The 20,186-nt window shown below is 37.4% G+C and overlaps 1 pseudogene; it reads right to left on the minus strand.

Annotated features, from left to right (window-relative positions):
* Window positions 1-9,919: 9,919 nt before the first annotated feature.
* Window positions 9,920-20,186, minus strand: part of LOC128052671 (U1 small nuclear ribonucleoprotein C-like) — a 51,756-nt pseudogene continuing 41,489 nt past the window's right edge.

Consider the following 20,186-nt stretch of genomic DNA (forward strand, 5'->3'; position numbering starts at 1 on the left):
ACTCCCAGAGTTCACCCAGACTCACGTCCATCGAGTCCATGATGCCATCCAGCCATCTCATCCTCTGTCGTTCCCTTCTCCTCCTGCCCCCAATCCCTCCCAGCATCAGAGTTTTTGGCAATGAGTCAACTCTTCGCATGAAATGGCCAAAGGACTGGAGCTTCAGCTTTAGCATCATTCCTTCCAAAGAAATCCCAGGGCTGATCTCATTTAGAATGGACTGGTTGGATCTCCTTGCAGTCCAAGGGACTCTCAAGAGTCTTCTCCAACACCACAGTTCAAAAGCATCAATTCTTTGGTGCTCAGCCTTCTTCACAGTCCAACTCTCACATCCATACATGACTACTGGAAAAACCATAGCCTTGACTAGATGGACCTTTGTTGGCAAAGTAATGTCTCTGCTTTTGAATATGCTATCTATGTTGGTCATAACTTTTCTTCCAAGGAGTAAGCGTCTTTTAATTTCATGGCTGCAGTCACCATCTGCAGTGATTTGGGAGCCCAAAAAAATAAAGTCTGACACTGTTTCCACTGTTTCCCCATCTATTTCCCATGAAGTGATGGTACCAGATGCCATGATCTTCACTTTCTGAATGTTGAGCTTTAAGCCAACTTTTTCACTCTCCTCTTTCACTTTCATCAAGAGGCTTTTGAGTTCCTCTTCACTTTCTTCCATAAGAGTGGTGTCATCTGCATATCTGAGGTTTTTGATATTTCTCCCAGCAATCTTGATTCCAGCTTGTGTTTCTTCCAGCCCAGCGTTTCTCATGATGTACTCTGCATACAAGTTAAATAAGCAGGGTGACAATATACAGCCTTGACGCACTCCTTTTCCGTTTGGAACCAGTCTGTTGTTCCATGTCCAGTTCTAACTGTTGCTTCCTGACCTGCATACAGATTTCTCAAGAGGCAGGTCAGATGCCTAAAATTTACTAAGCAGCTACTATGTACTAGGTAGTATATTAAACACTTTAATATGTATGTATATATAATTTATTTTTTACAGTTGTGCTCTTAGGTTGGCCTTTTATGAGCCTGGTTTAAGAAATGAGGAAAATGAGATCTGAGATCAGAGGGGATGTTAAGTTCCCCAGGCTACATGGTTAAAGTGGTGAAAATGCCATTTGGCTCCAAATTGGACTGCTTCCAAACCCGGGAATTTTGAATTCCTACCATCTTAACCAATTCTGTTGTTTGAATTTGAGAAGAGATTTTCTTCATTTAACATTTATTTAATTTCCAGGAGGAACTACTAAAAACATGGTTACAAAAATATAATGCAAGTAAGAGGAATCGTTTAACTTCTGAGAATAGCTAGGAATATATTTACCTCTTGACTGAGTGAAGGAAATGAGAATGTTCCTTTGCTTACCTACTACAACAGATTATCTTAAATTCTAAAGTATGCACCAGTCTTTGCTTTTTATTTCCATAAAGCCAAGGGCCATGCCTTGCATTTCTTTTGTAACGGCTCATTGTATTTAGTATAGTGACCTGCAGAGTTAAGTGGTCAAAAAACGCTTGTTGACAGAATTTCTCATTGGGCATCTGTCAATATCCTACAGTGTACTTTTAAGATTTAATGAAACTGTACTCTCAAAGAAAGAAATGTGCATCTGTTCTAACGCCCCATGAAAATCAATATATGTACTATAATGACTTGAAAACATCCATTTATTTTTTTCTGCTTTACTTTTCCCATCTGTTTATAGAGGAAAATAATAACTATGTATTCTTTTTTTTTTTAGCAAGTTGAAACATGAGGAAGTTAGGTTTGATAGTTGTTCTGAAAATACTTACTTGTTACTTACTTTCCATGTTAACACGTAGCTTATGGAACTTTTATTTTTAAATGCCTGCTTTTTTTGTTTAATTATTTTGAATACAGGGAATGTGGCACCATTTATTTAAGTTACTCTAAATTAACAGCCTTATCTACATCTTGAGGGCTTCTCCGATAGCTCAGTGGTAAAGACCTGCCTGCAGTGCAGGAGAACCAGGAGGTGCAGCTTCAATCCCTGAGTCAGGAAGATTCCCTGGAGGAGGAAATGGCAACCCATTCCAGTATTCTTGCCTGGAAAATCCCATGAACAGAGGAGCCTAATGGGCTTCAATCCATATAGTCACAAAGAGTCAGAAATGACTGAGCACAGCACAGCAGCAGCTACATCTTGACTTGACCATATTCCTGACAGACTCTTGATGAAAGTGAAAGAGGAGAGTGAAAAAATTGGCCTAAAACTCAACATTCAGGAAACAAAGATCATGGCATTTGGTCCCATCACTTCATGGCAAATAGACAGGGAAACAATAGAAACAGTGAGAGACTTATTTGGGGGGGGGCTCCAAAATCACTGCAGATGATGATTGCAGCCATGAAATTAAAAGATGCTTGCTCCAGACAGCAAAAAAGACACAGATGTGTATAGCGGACTTTTGGACTCAGAGGGAGAGGGGGAGGGTGGGATGATTTGGGAGAATGGCATTGAAACATGTATACTATCAGGTAAGAATCGAATCACCAGTCTATGTCCGAAGCAGGATACAGCATGCTTGGGGCTGGTGCACGGGGATGACCCAGAGGGATGCTGTGGGGAGGGAGGTGGGAAGGGGGTTCATGTTTGGGATCGCATGTACACCCGTGGTGGGTTCATGTCAATGTATGGCAAAACCAATACAGTATTATAAAGTAAAATAAAGTAAAAATAAAAAAGATGCTTGCTCCTTGGAATAAAAGTTATGACCAACCTAGACAGCATGTTAAAAAGCAGAGACGTTACTTTGCCAACAAAGGTCCATCTAGTCAAAGTCATGGTTGTTCCAGTAGTCGTGTATGGATGTGAGAGTTGGACTATAAAGAAAGCTGAGCACTGAAGCATTGATGCTTTTGAACTGTTACATTGGAGGAGACTCTTGAGAGCCCCCAGACTGCAAAGAGATCCAACCAGTCCGTCCTAAAGGAAATCAGTCCTGAATGTTCATTGGAAGGACTGATGCTGAAGCTCCAATACTTTAGCTACCTGATGCAAAGAACTGACTCATTTGAAAAGACCCTGTTGCTGGGAAAGATTGAAGGTGAAAGGAGAAGGGGACGACAGAGGATGAGATGGTTGGATGGCATCACTGACTCAATGGGCATGAGTTTGAGTAAACTCCAGGAGTTGATGATGGACAGGGAGGCCTCTCGTGCTGCAGTCCATGGGGTTGCAAAGAGTCAGACATGACTGGGTGACTGAACTGAACTGATATGGATGAAGTGAAATACCAGGATCCCCTCATTTTGTATATTGCTCACTATGTCACTCAAATGCTATTATTAATCTCCTCACTGGTATAAAGTGGTGTTGAAGGAAATTATTTATAAGATTTTTAAAATATTTTGGCCCATTTATTTATTTAACTTTTTGGCCATGGAGCATGTGGAATCTTATTTCCCAACCAGGGATTGAACTTGTTCCTCCTGCAGCAGAAACACTAAGTCTTAACCACTGGACCAACAGGGAAGTCCCTTTAAGGTTTTTAATAGAGTAGTATTTTCTGATATTATTATATTGCACAATATATATCTACTATGATATATACATATATATTATGGTATAATATACATCTGTGAGTACATATGTACTATATATAATGCTATATGTAGTAAAATAGAACATGCATTTTCACTGATTGCTCTATTTTGACTGGATTTTTCTTCAAATATGACTCATGATTCAAGGTCAGAATAATGTTGGCTTAGAATGGAAGTACAATCTGTTGATTTCTCTCAACCATAGTCCCCATTTTAAAATAATCTACTATTCATATGTGAATTTTGGCATTATGCTCAGGGTGTTCTTTAGTATATGCTAAGGCCATTTCAAAAGTGGTATGCTATTTTCAGAGTAAGATATTTACAATGTGGTTTGTTTCAAAACTTGTTGACTAGTGATTTCTTAACCTCTCATTCCATCTATATTGTTATCTCTGTATAAACCATTTCCAAAATTCTTTTAAGAATATATAAAAAAAATCTACTTTAAAAACTCTCATTATAAGTATTTGTGCTTGTTCTCAAAATTATCCATTTCCAGAACACACAAAATTACATGATCTCAGAGAGATCTAAAATTTTAGATTGGAAGGAAACTTGTGAGTCATCTGTGTAACTGTAGATTTTACAAAAAATGCAGAAACTGGGGTTCAGAAAGATTAAGTGAATTGTCCAAGGTCACATAGCTATTTAGTGATAGAGTTTACATGTGAATCAAGATCTCCTCTTGCTCTAATATTCCATCCTCTCTTCCACTCTTCTTTCTGCTGTTACTTCTCCAATGAGATCAACTTCAGATATACAGTCTCACCCATAATCTCTGTGCTATTCTGCAGTCCTGTTGTTTGTTACAGGGCTTCCCAGGTGGCTCAGTGGTAAAGAATGGCCTGCCAATGCAGGAGACACAGGAGATTCAGGTTCAGTCCCTGGGTTGGGAAGATCCCCTGGGAAAGGGAATGACAACCACCCCAGTATCCTTGCCTGAAAAATGCCATAGACAAAGGATCCTGGTGGGCTACAGTCCATAGGGTTGCGAAGAGTCAGACACGACTGAGCATACACACATACGTAGGCACTTTTCAGATTGCTACACCTTCTTGAAGAACTGACCCTTTTATCATTATATATTATCCCTCTCTGTCTCTGATTTGTTTTTAAACTTTGAGATTTATTTTCCCTGTTATTAATATATATTAATGTGCTGTTATATTACTTTATTTTATATATCAGATATAAATACATAATACAGTAACTTATTTATTGTAGGGGAGGAAAATTTTCCTCTACCCTTCTAGGTTCTTTTGGCTGGTCTGTTAGTTAAATTGACCTAAGAGTAATGAAAAAATGATGTGTGTACAGGAAATCCACAGACGATGAGTTGTTCCCTAACAGGCAAGCAGTTGAGGCTCATATGCCATTCTGAGCTAAGGAAAAAGAGATTGGAGTGTGCAGTTTCAAGAGAAAGGAAGACAGTTCACAAAAAGAAGGAAAGAGGAAATATTTGATAAACAAATGCTCGCCTTGCCATTCAGAGACAGTAGGCACACATAGGCCAGGCTGGCTTCCCCCTAACTTACCACACCTGGCCCATGTTTTTTTAATCTCTTGTGATAGTTTCCTCCCTGTACCAGGTCATCTATCTAAATTATTTTAGCCAGTTAAGATGAAGGTAAAAAAACAAATCAAAACAAAACACCTTTTTCCTGAGTCTTTGGTCCTGAACTTCAGGTCAATGTAATTCATATGCAAAAGTGACACTTGGGAGGAGGATTGCTCTGAGCCCCTTCAACATCAGTATGTTAGCATAATCATTTTTACTTTTACTCTTAGTAAAATATAATCAAAAATAAAATATTCTGCCAACCCAGAAAAAATTCTCCCCAAAGAGAGACAAGAGAACAGTTTTGTCACTGAATAATTGAAACCAGACTGTGATGCGTATCACAGGCAATCTTCTGAGACTGCAAAAACAGAAAGAAATCTCAGCCTTTTGTATAACCAGGAGATACAATCCATAGCCTGCATGTTTTCAGGATAAATGATAACTAATTCTCACGTAAGAGGACTTAATATTTGTCACACAGAGTTCATCCTAAATTGGCCTGATAACTAGGGTGACAATCTGTGTTTCCTAAGTGCCTTTATCCAAATAAGAATTAAACTTCTCATATCTATAGGACATGAGGTAGCTTTGCACCATCCTGAGAAATTCAGGCTTCTGTCCTTCCATGGAAACTGGGGATAGAGGTGTTATCTTCTTTGATGATTTAGTTTCAAAGAGAGGGCAGCCAGGTCCTTGTGAAAAAGAGTTCCTAGGTTCTTCAACACTGGCAAGAGGCTTATTTAGCTTTCAAAAAGATGTACATATTGCTCAAAGAGGCAGGAAAAGAATCACAAATAAAAGTTTTCTAAAGCAAATTCTCTAAGCAAGGGGAGGGGAATGGAAAAGTCTCCCTTTTTGAACCAGGGAAAATTCCTTTTTTTTTAAATCTGTGTTTACCCTTAGAGAAAGGGAGAAGGCACCATTTATTACTTCTAGGTGGAGGTGACCTCTAGGCATATATTGACTGGGTAGAGAGGGTCCTCTCCTGCTAGATGGAGATGGGCGTTCCTTTCCCCACTAGTTCTCTGCTGACACCGTGGTAGGCATGGCTTTGCCAGCCCTGGGTAATGGTACATGTCATGACTCTCCCCCAGTCCTCCTCTGACAAGCCCTCAAAAGGAGAGGCACCTCATTACTGCCCAGTGTGGGTGGAAGAACCAAATCCCCACAGGGTCTCCACTGGCCTCTCCTTACTGATTGATAGAGATGAAAACCTCAGCTCCCTGTCTGACCCCACTCTGGGGAGGGTGCTGGCTTTGTTACCGTCCCTCTGGGCTAGCCGCCTGTTCTCCCCATTCAGCCTTTGGGGGCATGAGTACAGGTGGGATCAGAGGTTTTTCTGTAGTCTTTACCTGGAGCAGAACCATTATTTTCTACAAATTTCCTGTCTTGCTAAGCTGCCCCATGCCTGGCCCTTTCACTGGAGGGCAGACTTTTAAAAAGGAAATATTTAATTTATTTGCCTGGGTCGAGTCCTAGCTGCAGCCCGCACGATCTTTCATTACAGCACACAGACTCTCTAGCTGTGGCTCACTGGCTTAGTTTCTCCTTGACATATGGGATCTTAGCTCCCCGGCCAGGGATCAAGCCTGTGTCCCCTGCATCCCTGAGGGGAGACTTCCGTTGGCACTATTTTGGTCTGTACCTGTTGGTGGTGTTTCCATGCTACCGGGTTCTTCAGCTCCAAATCTACATATATTAGAGAAAAGAAAGCCCACCTTGCCCTTCAAACTTTTATGTTCACTTTGTGTATATGCTATGGGATTTTTAGTTGCACATAGTGAGAGAAATAGGGGAAAGTACGTCCATTCCATCTTCCCAGAAACCAATGTCTCTCTGCATATTTTGAAACTAGTGGCATGGAAGTCACTGTATTATGAGAACTCAAAAAGATGTTACCAACATGCCAAACCCTTTACTTTCCTAACCAGAAGTTTGTAAGGTCCATGAGGACAGGGACTTCAAATATTACTCACTTTCAGTCAACTTTTATTTCTTCCCACAGTGAGAAAACAGAACTTTTTTTTTCCCTCTTGTCTTTATAGTCAGAATTTTTCATGTCTGAAAGTGAATGTTAAATTGAAGCATAATAGTCATGGCACCTAAACATTGCCCTTCCCATCAGAATAATTTGTAGCACTTTTGTCAAAAACTTAAGATAATTGTTAGATCAAAGAAAAAGTGCCCCCTTTTGTTCGATTCAAATTGCCTGTTCCTTCTTTTACTTCAAGAAAGAATTTTAAAGGATTTCTTCTTTAAATTATAAAACAAGTCAAGTTAATGGTAATGATAGGGAAAGAATTTTTATTTCTGACTAAAAGGATGATAACTCAATTTTTTTCTTTAAAGAGAACAGTAAGTAAAAATAATTATTCTTGCATGCTTGCTATCTCATTTAGCATTGATACAAAATCCTCTCCAATAAACTCAAGTGGGTTTTTGTTTTTTTTTTTGCAAAGTTGGGCTTTAGCAGGTTTATTATTTCCATTAGGCTGTGGAATTTGATTATTCAATCAACCTACTTCAATCTAGAAAAATCTCTTATGGCCCATTATTTTAAGGAACCTTCTTTTGTAAAGCACGTGATTGTGAAAAAAAAGAAGAAAAAAACAAAGACTATCCACTTACTTTCCTTCTTATTTTTAGTTTTAAATAATTCTTGTTGCAGTTCATGTGTAGTAAGCCTACTAAACACATTTATAGCCACAGTTATTCTAAGAAACTTGAAAAATGAAGATTAATATCCTGATCTAAACTCAATCACTGGTCTGAGTATATCAAATACATTAAACTTCCTTTTCAGCATAGGAAAATACACTCTCAACAGAAGAAGTATACATCTTCAAGTCTAATTACTCTAGAGGGTTTTGGGTAAAACTTCAAAGATTTTTCCTATGAATAAATAGCCACATGAATCAAATTGAGTTTAGGAAGATAGATAGATAGATAGATAGGTACAGTGTTGGAAAGGTATTTTCTAAAGTAAAATGTACTCTGCACCTTATTTTTCCTAAAAAAATCTTCCCACAAATCATATTATGTATGTATAATATATGTAATATGTTATATGTTGATATATGTTAATATATGTTAACATATATATGTTGATATATGTAATTGTGCACATTTGTATGTGTACATGTTGAAGCAACAATTAGAACCAGACATGGAACAATGGACTAGTTCCAAATTGGGAAAGCAGTTTGTCGAGGCTGTATATTGTCACCCTGCTTATTTAACTTATATTCAGAGTACATCATACAAAATGCCAGGCTGGATGAAGCACAAGCAGGAATCAAGATTGCCGGGAGAAATATCAATAACCTCAGATATGCAGATGACACCACCCTTATGGCAGAAAAGGAAGAACTAAAGAGCCTCTTGATGAAGGCAAGAGAGGAGAGTGAAAAAGTTGGCTTAAAACTCAACATTCAAAAAACTAAGATCATAGCATCTGGTCCCCTCACTTCATGGCAAATAGAAAGGGAAAAAGTGGAAAGCTGTGACAGATTTTCTTTTCTTGGGCTCTGGTCCCATCACTTCATGGCATATAGATGGGAAACAATGACAGACTTTATTTTCTTGGGCTCCAAAATCACTGCAGATGTTGACTGCAGCCATGAAATTAAAAGATGCTTGCTCCTTGGAAGAAAAGCTATGACCAACCTAGACAGCATATTACAAAGCAGAGACATTACTTTACCAACAAAAGTCCATCTAGTCAAAGCTGTGGTTTTTCCAATAGTCATTTATGGATGTGAGAGTTGGACCATAAAGAAGACTGAGCACTAAAGAATTGATGTTTTTGGAGCATGGTGTTGGAGAAGACTCTTGAGAGTCCCTTGGACTGCAAGGCGATCAAACCAGTCAATCATAAAGGAAAGCAGTCTGGAATATTCATTGGAAGGAATGATGCTGGAGATGAACCTTCAGTATTTTGGTCACCTATTACAAAGGACTGACTCATTAGAAAAGACCCTGATGCTGGGAAAGATTGAAGGCAGGATAAGAAGGGGATGATAGAGGACGAGATGGTTGGATGGCATCACTAACTCAATGGACATGAGTTTGAGCAAGCTCTGGAAGATGGTGAAGGAAAGGGAAGCCTGGCGTGCTAGAGTCCATGGGGTCACAAAGAGTTGGACACAACTGAATTACTGAACAACAGATATTTTGGGTGAGGGGAGGAGGTATTCTAAGTAACACCATGGTCTAGAGTAGCTCTAGAAAGCTTATTATTTGGCTTTTTCTTTTAGATGATTAATAACTTATCTCCCAGCTTGGTATTCCAAAGTTGATTGCGGCCTGATCTCTAATTCTAGTTTGTTTATAAAAATTGCTATTTCTCAACACTAGCATTGTTAAATAAGAAACCTACCTTCACTGACTGAATCAGCACAGAACTTTTAATATGTATTAAACGGAAGTAACCCTGCAGGTCAAACTTATACTCACCCGACTATTCTATAGTGATACCTATCATTTTGGTTTTCCTTTTTAATCAAGTCAGGCTTTTATATATGTATTACATGATTTCCCACAGGATTGTTTTTAAAGAGTTGAAAATTTTATTTTCACATTTCACAATACAAATGAAAATTGCTTTTTTTTTTTTTTTTGGTCCCATTACTTCCCTCCAAAACTACTGTCACTTTGATAGGAAGGGGGAACCAGTTTTCCTTTTTATGCTCTTGGAAAACACCCCAAGTCACAGCACCATGATCTTCTGGTGAAGTAAAGCAAGTAATGTAAAATTGATATGAAGAGGCTCCCCAATCTGTTTATCTTTCTGGTCAGGTCTTTCCTCGCCAGGTGGGCACCATCATGAGACAGGCAGAAGATCTCATCATTGGGGGCCCCGGCATCTTGGGTATGTGGCCTCCCATAGGCAGCCTCATTCTAGGAGCAGGTCGCACCAGCATGATCCCAGGAGGAGGAGGGCCCATCATTGGCATCATGGGAGGGCCCCCCATGCGGGGTGCTAGCTTCATCCCTGGGCAGGAGGTCCTGGGAGACTGGGGGGAGGTGGGATCATTGCCCCTGCAGGAGGAGGAGCAGAGAATGGAATAGAAGGTATCTTTCCTTGTTGAAATGGCCATTGTTTAATCATCAATCAGGCTCCGAGCCTGCCCGTCTATCCATTTCTGATAGCAGTCTTGCACATTCTCTTCATGCTTCCTACCACTCCACTGCGTCTTTCTCATGGATGCAGAATCGTGGGTGAGGAATGTATCACAGTAGTCACAATAAAACAGGCATGTTGCTCCACAGGCCGTCGGCAGCTCCGTCCCCCATAGGACTGTATGTTGGGTGTTTTAGGGAGTGCCTTTCCTCTGCCCCAGATATACTTAAACTTCTGATAATGTAACTTAAGACTCAAATGGCCTCTGTAATATAAAAATTCTTCAAATAGAAGTAGAATATGTTTAGCTGCCCAAACTCACTGTATCTCAAGTTTGTTCAGTTAGTTAGGTTGTCTATCATTTTTTTCTTATCAAGGGATGAAGTAGAGGACAAAGATATATATGTTGTTTGTAGTATACATGTCGTTTATATTAATGGAGATATGAAACATACATACCTAAGCTGTCACAGTATCTGTCTTAAGAGAAGTATGCTGCTGTTTAGTTGCTCAGTTATCTCCAACTCTTTGCAACCCCATGGACTGTAGCCCCCCAGGCTCCTCTGTCCGTGGGGATTCTCCAGGCAAGAATACTGGAGTGGGTTGCCATGCCTTCCTCTAGGGGATCTTCCCAACCCAGGGACTGAACCCAGGTTTCCTGCATTGCCAGTGAATTCTTTACCATCTGAGCCACCAGGGAAGCCCCAGCCCTTAATTTGTTCTCCTAAAAGACTAAAGAGATCATTCCAGATTTGGATGACCCTAAGGTATTTTCCATTGAAATAGGAGGCTTGTGATTAATATTCACAGCAATGCAATTGGCCTGGCCTTCTTTCCAAATAATGCTATTTTTCAGCTTTTTTCCATGAAAAAGATGCCATATGTAAGAGAGAGTTTTATAGACATTATTAGCATGGGGTTTGAATTTGACAGTGTAAGGATGTTTTTGTACTGATTTTTTTCCATGAAATATAAACCTTGAATACTAACACTGAAAATATTAGAGAACATTTTAGTATAAAGGATAGTGCTAGACATATAACTAAAGCAAGAGACGCATCCTCTTGCTAAGATGCCTAGAATTCAGAATATTTGGGGCCTTTTCATCATAAGCATGCTAAGGGTCATTGGAACTGAGTGTCTTGATGGTATCATCTGTAAAATGGAGTTAATGGCCCCTTTTCCTTACTTATCTCACAGAATATGGTGAAAGATAATAGAACTTTGCAAGTAGCCTTACAAAATCATTACACAAATAGAAAGTTTTACTATATCTATGTGGGAATATGTCCTTTGAAACACATTAAGAAAGAGAGTACTATGTCTTAGAACTAAGGATACTATTTTTTGCAGGTTTCCAAATGTATGACATGGCTGGAAATATTAATCCTATTTGTTCTTTAATTTTGTAAATGAGAATAATTTCTCACTTTCTTTTCATGAAAATATCTAAAATTCCTTTAACATTTCAGAAAATTTAAGTATTTATAATTTTTAATTTCAATAGAAAAATTAGTTTTCCCACATCATTCCTCTAAAAGTTCAGTTTTACTTGGAAATGGTTTATCAGTGAATGACCTATACAGGGAAAATTTCTCTCCTACACATACTACTTTTAAGCACATTTTCTGAAGTCTATCAACTTGCAGGCCCCCTTCACCCTCTAATTCGATGATATCCTGGCATACCTTTACCATTTTTCTCTGATCATAGTGATAGCATTTTTCTCTCCAAGGCTAATCTCTTGATCTTGTTATTCTCGATCCTCAAGCTTTCCACTGTTCAATCCTTATCAAAGCTTTTCCAATGGTATATTGAGATCTCTGTGTTATGTATTTTCATTATCTTCTATGATAGGAATTTAAGAAATATGATGAGTAAATAATGGCCATACCTGAAATTCTGATACTTGGCAAAAATATATATATATGATTTGTTTCACTAGTAAAGTTGCTTTATTATATTTTTGATTTGTTAGTCTAACCCTACATACCATTAAAAATAAGCAAGAAATTGTGATGGGAAAAATTTTGATGTCAAAATGTGTAACGCATACTTAAGTGTTAACTGTAGTAAGAAATATGTGAACGTTATAGAGAAAGAACAAAGCATTTTTGTTAAACGTAGAAGGTGGAAATAAATTGGTACTCAAATTCATTTCCTGTGTAGAAAGATGAAACTTTACAAATGTAAATTATTTTATATATTTATTGCACAGTTAAAATCTCAATAAATTTTGAGGTTTTCAATAATTTAAAATTAAAATTTACTAAAAATAAAAGTGGGGTGATCATATTCAATGTGTTTTAAGTTGTTAAGGTGGGGATTTACCCTGCTGTTTGGTCGCTAAGTCATGTCTGACCCTTCTGTGACCCCGTAGACTATAGCCCGCCAGGCTTTTCTGTCCATGGGATTTCTCTGGCGACTGGAGTGGGTTGCCATTTCTTTCTCCAAGGGATCTTCTGGACCCAGGGGTCAAACCCATGTCTCCTGCACTGGCAGTCAGCTTCTTTACTACTGAGCCATCAGGGAAGCCCAGGAATTTACCCTATCAAATATCAAATCACATTATAAAACCACTGTAATTGAAACATGAGATGTTAGGTTATAAAAGACATTAGACCTCAGAAATAGAACTAATAATTTCATATATGACAGAGATGAAATCTATTCCCTTTTCCTTTCTAATGTTAGAAACCTATCTATACTTTTAATTTTTGAGTAGCTTTCCTATTGGAGATTACCCATCTTATTTTTAGTTTTTTGAAGAGTCAGTTTTTAACTTATGAATTCAACCTTTTTCACATTTAAATTAATTGATGTCTGTGTATATATAAATATAAATAATTTTCATCTTCTTTCATTGAATCTGTTTTTGTTTGCAAATTCTCTAATATAAAGTTTAGTTTCCTTTATTCTTTTTATTATATTGTCTGTTTAAAAAGCTTTTAAAGGTATAAATGTGAGGTTGAGGGTATATTTGGTTAATATCCTGTTTTTCTAAGAGATATTTTATTGTTTTCTCTTCTAATATAACCTGCAGTTGTGCAACTGTAGTTTTGATTTTCTCTTTAAACCTAAGAGAACGGAGAAGTAATTTTTGTCCATTGTTGGAATTTTTGTTTTTTGTTTTTTTGTTTTTTTTGATTGCCTTTTTTTGCTCATTGGTCTGTACAAGATATTCTTTTATGGAAGTCAATTAAATTATAATTATTTTTGTTATCAGTTTTTATTAATGAACTATGAAAACATGAAAAGAGGTAAATTATCTTTTAGAGTGGTATGTGGTTCAATGTTTACTTGATTAATCTTGTTTAAATCCTATGACTTAATTTTTGATTTTTTTTTAACTTTGTCTATTGAAAAACTAAGAAAGAATGTGTTGAATTTTCCTACTAATGATGTGTTTCTGTTTGATCATCATTGTATTTTTCACAGTTTTGTTGTGTACACTTTGATGTTAAGTTATTCAGCTCCCAAGTTTTGTGACTGTGTTACTGGATATTTTACGTTTACTCAGATACACATTTTTGTGTGTGTTCACAATGTGTCTGATTTTCTGTCTAAAATTAGTACTCTCATTCCTGGAATTTTTGTTCTTCTTTGCTACTCTAATATTTGTTTCTACTTTATTTTAAATGATTTTCTTGTAAACCATATATATTAGAATTTTATTTTTCCTTGTAAAGTTATCAGAGACTTTTTACTGAGAAATGCACCATGTATTTATTGCTATAACCCAAGATTATTTGCTTTATTTTCAACATTTTGGGAAATATGTGTACACTGTTTGAACTTTGCCACTTTTTTAAAATCACCTCTTTAATGAAATAAGAACAAAATGGTATGTTTTAACTTTCTCCACAGTTAAGAGGAGGAATTTTGCCTAGTTTTATTTTCCCCATTCTTTTCTTTTTAAATACATGTATATAGAACTCCAAAATATTTTAAAATCATATTCTATTCTAAATCTTATTCCAGTTTAAGAATAATTTTTCACACTTTTAATGCTGTCAACACATCTTCAGCTATTTTTTTAGATTTAACTTTATAACTAAGCAATTTTTATATTTATCATAAATAAGCTCACAACATAGCTCCCCACTCTTTAAATATCAAGCTACTTAAACATAGATTCAGATAGTATTTTAAAGAATGACACATAGATTTAATATTTTCTGAACTTTGACTTTTTCTGTGAATATCACGGTGTTGCCTGTTAATAGAAACAATAACGGCCTAGGTATAAAGTTTTAAATCCCAACGTTTTCCCCTGAGGAATAAGAGATATTTAAACCAAAAGAAGGACGATATGTGTGGAGTGAAGTCATGATATTGTTGTGTGCTAAAGGGATTAGAGTAAGTCTGTGTAATTCCACAGGGCAAAGCCAAGATCAAAGGTAGAAGCTATGTAGAAAGCTGGATGAATAAAGAGTTGATCTCTTTAACACAGAGTGTTTTAAAGATAGAGGCAGAGTTGCCTTACAAAGTCATAAAATGTAGTCTAAGTTTTCCTCCAGTGACTTTGTGCCTCCTTCTTAAGATATTGTAGAGGGAATTTATACTAGATGGTTTTAAGAGGAGGGAACTTTCCCTTAGGTAGGTACTAGCCTCAAAACTAGAGGATTCATCTCTTATCAAGGCTGATACATAGTTTAGTGAATTGTAAACAGATGGAACCATTAAGATGAGACTTTACATAAACTGCATTTATTTACTCATTTTTGAGAAAAAAATAAAGCCTTGGCCACTTCGGTTAATTAATGAATAGCCTGTTGCCATCACAGTGACTCATGGTTTTGCTGCATGATGGTTGGTGGAGGGGCCATGGCTTGAGGAGGCGTGGCTTGCATTTCAGGTATTCAGTAGACCTGGCTCCTTTGCTGCCGTCTTTCAGTCTTTCCGTAGCCCTCCTTTGAATACCAGACAGATGCTAAACTAAGCATCCGTACTGCTCACACTGAAATCCGCGAAAGGATTGTAACCAGAGCAAAAGCCCTCTAGTGGAAGATCTGTTTGTAACTCTATTACATAGTATGTGACTACTAACTAGAGGGATTCTAAATAGTTCTTTTAGGAACCTTTTTATGCTTTTTTTTAAATGGCTGAGTTCCAAATATCACTTGGTGGGTAGTCTAAATATTTAATGTTAACATAGCGAAAAGAACACTACTTTTATTGTTAAACAACACATACCAACTACATAGAAGGGAAGAACAGAACAACTATATAGATTCTGAATTTCCATTTTAGAAAACTGTCACTAAATGTGTAACATACCGTTCTCACTTAACTTATAGCTGAACCAGATAACGTGAAAGAACTTGGAGGAAAACAGCAAAGAAAAGCTGAACTTCTGTTTTATCCTTTACGTGAGCTCCTGTTCTGTCTCCCCTGCACAGTAGGGTGATCATAGTTCATGGTATTAGTAAAGCAGGACCAAAACCTTACTAGGGTTTAAATATAGCCTGTGACCTCAGGGAATTTCTGGATTTTAGTTCTTGTTCTGTCAGCTCCTGTTAGATCTTTGTCAATTACCAGAGCTTCAAATTCCTTATCTGAAATCGGAAGGGCTATTGCATGTAATAATAATACCCATTGCTATACTGAGTACTTGCTATGTGCCACACATTGTGCTGAGCACTTTATATATATTATTTCATTTAATCTTCGCAACAACCCATGTTAGAGCTGTGACCCAACTGATACTACCATTAGAACATTGGTCTGCCAGACAGCAAATCTATATACCTGAAAACAATATAAATCATAAAAACCAAATCTAGGTCTAAAATTTTATGAGAAATTGGCCTTGGACTAACTAATGTCAATTACACATTGAATTCTCTGTTTCTGGTGAAAACCACCGATGAGTTAATTAACCATACTGTTCCTGGGTCATTTGATTTAATTCTGGTCCTTAGGTTTAGTCTCCTCCATCATTCTTCTTTCTGTGGCTGCCTGTTTTGCTTTCTCTTATTAAGAAATTTTCATTTTAATTAAACTGTCAGTATTATCCTTTATCTGGTCCTATGTTTAGCAAGTTAAACTATCCTCATAATTTTCTCAAATTTCTAGAAAAGTCCTGTTGGTATTTGATCTGCATTGCATTTTAACATACATTGTAGTTTGAAGAAATTTGACATCTATAGTTATTCTTTAAATATTCAGTCTCATCGCACAGGAGTGCAATATATGTGTAATTATGTTGTTTTTTAAAGTATTTCCCAATAATATTTTATATCCTTCAGTATATGCTTCAGTTCAGTTCAGTTCAGTCGCTCAGTCATATCCAACTCTTTGCAACCCCATGAACTGCAGCACGCTAGGCCTCCCTGTCCATCACCAACTCCTGGAGTCCACCCAAACCCATGTCTGTTGAGTCGGTGATGCCATCCAACCATCTCATCCTCTGTCATCCCCTTCTACTCAGGCCCTCAATCGTTCCAAGCATCAGGGTCTTTTCAAATGAGTCAGCTCTTCGCATCAGGTGGCCAAAGTATTGGACTTTCAACTTCAACATCAGTCATTCCAATGAACACCCAGGACTGATCTCCTTTAGGATGGACTGGTTGGATCTCCTTGCAGTCCAAGGGACTCTCAAGAGTCTTCTCCAACACCACAGTTCAAAAGCGTCTAACATATTCCTTCTTAAATCAGTTTGTAGGTATTTTCTTTTTCTTTACTAGTTTCTTTCTCATTTAGTGGCCCTTCTCTTTGCTTGATCTTCTCCCTGTCCCATCAAAAATAGATGTTTAAATCACTTTTATCTTATAAAACTCTAGGTATAGGAGTTCCTATACCCTAATTGTGCTGTCTCTTCTATCGCAGTGATTGCAACTACTACCTACCTGTACATAGATGGCTTCCACATTTATATATTAACCCAATCTATGTCTACAATTCCCTGTAGTCTTCTCTACCAGGTACTATGAGCAATCCCAAACTCAAAATATCCAGAACCAAACTCATTGTCTTATTTGTGAGGATAAATTCGTGCATTTGAATTCCATATTTTGCTTAATAGTATTATAATATGTATCCAAATTCAGAGTATTAGAGTCAGCTTTTCTCCCTCTCTTTTTCTATATACAATCTGCAGCCAGGTCTTTAGGCTTTAAGTTCTGTGATGTCTCCAGCATCCATCCCCTTGTCTCCACTGTCATAACCACTGTCAGAGTTCATGCTCTCCTGACATCTTGTCTGGATTATTGCTTTGATCTTTAAACCTTTCTTTTGGTTTCTGTCTTCTTTCCTGCCATCCCATCTAGCCTGATAACCATCCTGTTCTTCTTTCTATGGCACAGCATCATTTCAGTCTGTCCTGTGGCCAGGATGCTGCAACAGTCCACGGTAGCTGCTTGCCTAACTCAGGACAAGTTCCTCAACTTAGAAGTTAAGACCCTCTTACTCCAGTTTCTTTGCATTCTCCCTTTCAGGTGATTCTAGTCTTCAAGCCATTTACACTATCCTGCAACTGAACTGTTCTCTTCTTTAGAAATATCTGATAATTTTATTCATCTATCCAAATTGGTCATACTGCAGCTGCTCCCCTGAATACCTCCTTGCTCACCTCTACCTAGTGAAGCCTGTCTACTTAAAAGTATATGATAGCTCCCTCACCTCATACCTTAATTTTGGAAACTTGTCATGGTATAACAGGAATATTGTGCTGTTTATGTACATGAATTTTCTTCATTTCTAGATTTTTCAGCTCTTTAACTGCAGGGATTGATCTTACTCATCTTTCATCCTACTCAGTCTTTTGTGCACATATAGAGTTCCCTAAATATTCATTAAAACAAATTATCAGTTCAGTGAGTTCAGTCACTCGGTTGTGTCTGACTCTTTGCAGCCCCATGAATCGCAGCACGCTAGGCCTGCCTGTCTATCACCAACTCCCAGAGTTTAGCCCAACCCATGTCCATTGAGTCGGTGATGTGATCCAACCATCTCATCTTCTGTGTCCCCTTCTCCTCCTGCCCTCGATCTTTCCCAGCATCAGGGCCTTTTCCAGTGAGTCAGCTCTTCACATTAGGTGGCCAAAGTACTGGAGCATGCTTTGGCATTGTCTTTCTTTGGGATTGGAATGAAAATTGACATTTTCCAGCCCTGTGGCCACTGTTGAGTTTTCCAAATTTGCTGGGATATTGAGTGCAGCACTTTCACAGCATCATCTTTCAGGATTTGAAATAGTTCAACTGGAATTCCATCACCTCCAGTAGCTTTGTTCATAGTGATGCTTTCTAAGGCCCACTTGACTTCACATTCCAGGATGTCTGGCTCTAGGTGAGTGATCACACCATCATGATTATCTTGGTTGTGAAGATCTTTTTTGTACAGTTTTTCTGTGTATTCTTGCCACCTCTTCTTAATATCTTCTGCTTCTGTTAGGTCCCTACCATTTCTGTCCTTTATTGAGCCCATCTTTGCATGAAATGTTCCCTTAGTATCCCTAATTTTCTTGAAGAGATCTCTAGTCTTTCCCATTCTGTTGTTTTCCTCTATTTCTTTGCACTGATCGCTGAGGAAGGCTTTCTTATCTCTCCTTGCTATTCTTTGGAACTCTGGATACAGGTGGATATGTCTTTCCTTTTCTTCTTTGCTTTTCACTTCTCTTCTTTCATAGCTATTTGTAAGGCCTCCTCAAACAAATTAAATGTACCCCAATTATAGGAATTGGCGGTTCAGACAAAGAAACAAATATCTAATTTTGATTAGATTCAGAAGGTGCCTTGGTTAAAATAAAACCTGAGGTAATGCTGATTTCTTCATTTTGCCCTTATGTGACTCAAATTTTAATTTTAAGGTGAGCAGCTGAGAACCTCTGATTACAAAATCCTGCATGTCATTGGGTTTTTCATTGTTAAAATGAGTTATTTGCTAGAAATGCATCAGTGCACCTAGGTATTTGATTCAAAAGCCGTGATTTATGACTTAGACTGGAATTTTATAGAACAATGTCATATTACACCTGCAAATGTCATTTATTTTCATGCTGTATTTAAATTGCACTTATACCAAGTTACAGCAATGTTTAAAAAGTAATATTCAGTGCTTCCTTACATTTGCCATTTTTTTTTATCAGAGTAGAACTTGGTTCAAAGTTACTGAATGGGGAAACAATTCTGCCACAAAAATGTTACTGTTGAATAATTAATCAAACAAGAAATGTGTTCAGGTATATGGTTTTGTCTTTCTTCATTGTGAGAATTTCATTTTTATTTTTGAAATGAATATTTTCATGCCCTTGGATTTTCCCTTTTGAAGTGGGATTCATAACATATCTCAAAACTAAACCCATAGTACATTTTACAGAAGGTAATATAGATACAATTTTCTGCTGAATGTGAAGAGTATTTTTCCAAAATGGATTTAAACTAGAATATTCAGAGGTGGGTGTGCCTTAGTGTATTCTGGAGGAAATAAGCAATCACTTAAAATAGTGGATAACTGGGTACAGTAGTGAATGTAAAATAAAGTTGAGATAATCAAAGTGCCTCCTGACTCTCTAAGAATGATCAGGGATTAATATTCAGCATTTATTCATTTTTTTATGTTGTGTGAGAAAGCATTGAAGATGTTAGTTTCACCCTTTGTCCAGAAATAACTGCAGTTCACATTGCCTGAATTTTTTAATTCAGATCAATAATTGAGAATTTTAATATCCCCCTTTATTACTAGTAATTTTTAAAATTCCCTATTTCTCACTTGACTGCAAACCACACAATAATAGGCTTTCTTCATAGAATGTGTCTCTGATCCCCACATTTCTACCCACTCCCCGTCAGAGATGACTGAAGCAACTTAGCAGGCACACACACCAATTAGGAGAAACAAGTGTGTCATAATGCATAATTATTGTTTGTTTCTGGGAGGTCTTTTTCCTTTGAAGTGGCAGCGTACTTGTTTGTCTTATTTGTTTT

The sequence above is a fragment of the Budorcas taxicolor genome, chromosome 8 (genome assembly GCF_023091745.1).
Source record: "Budorcas taxicolor isolate Tak-1 chromosome 8, Takin1.1, whole genome shotgun sequence".
Classification (NCBI taxonomy): domain Eukaryota; kingdom Metazoa; phylum Chordata; class Mammalia; order Artiodactyla; family Bovidae; genus Budorcas; species Budorcas taxicolor.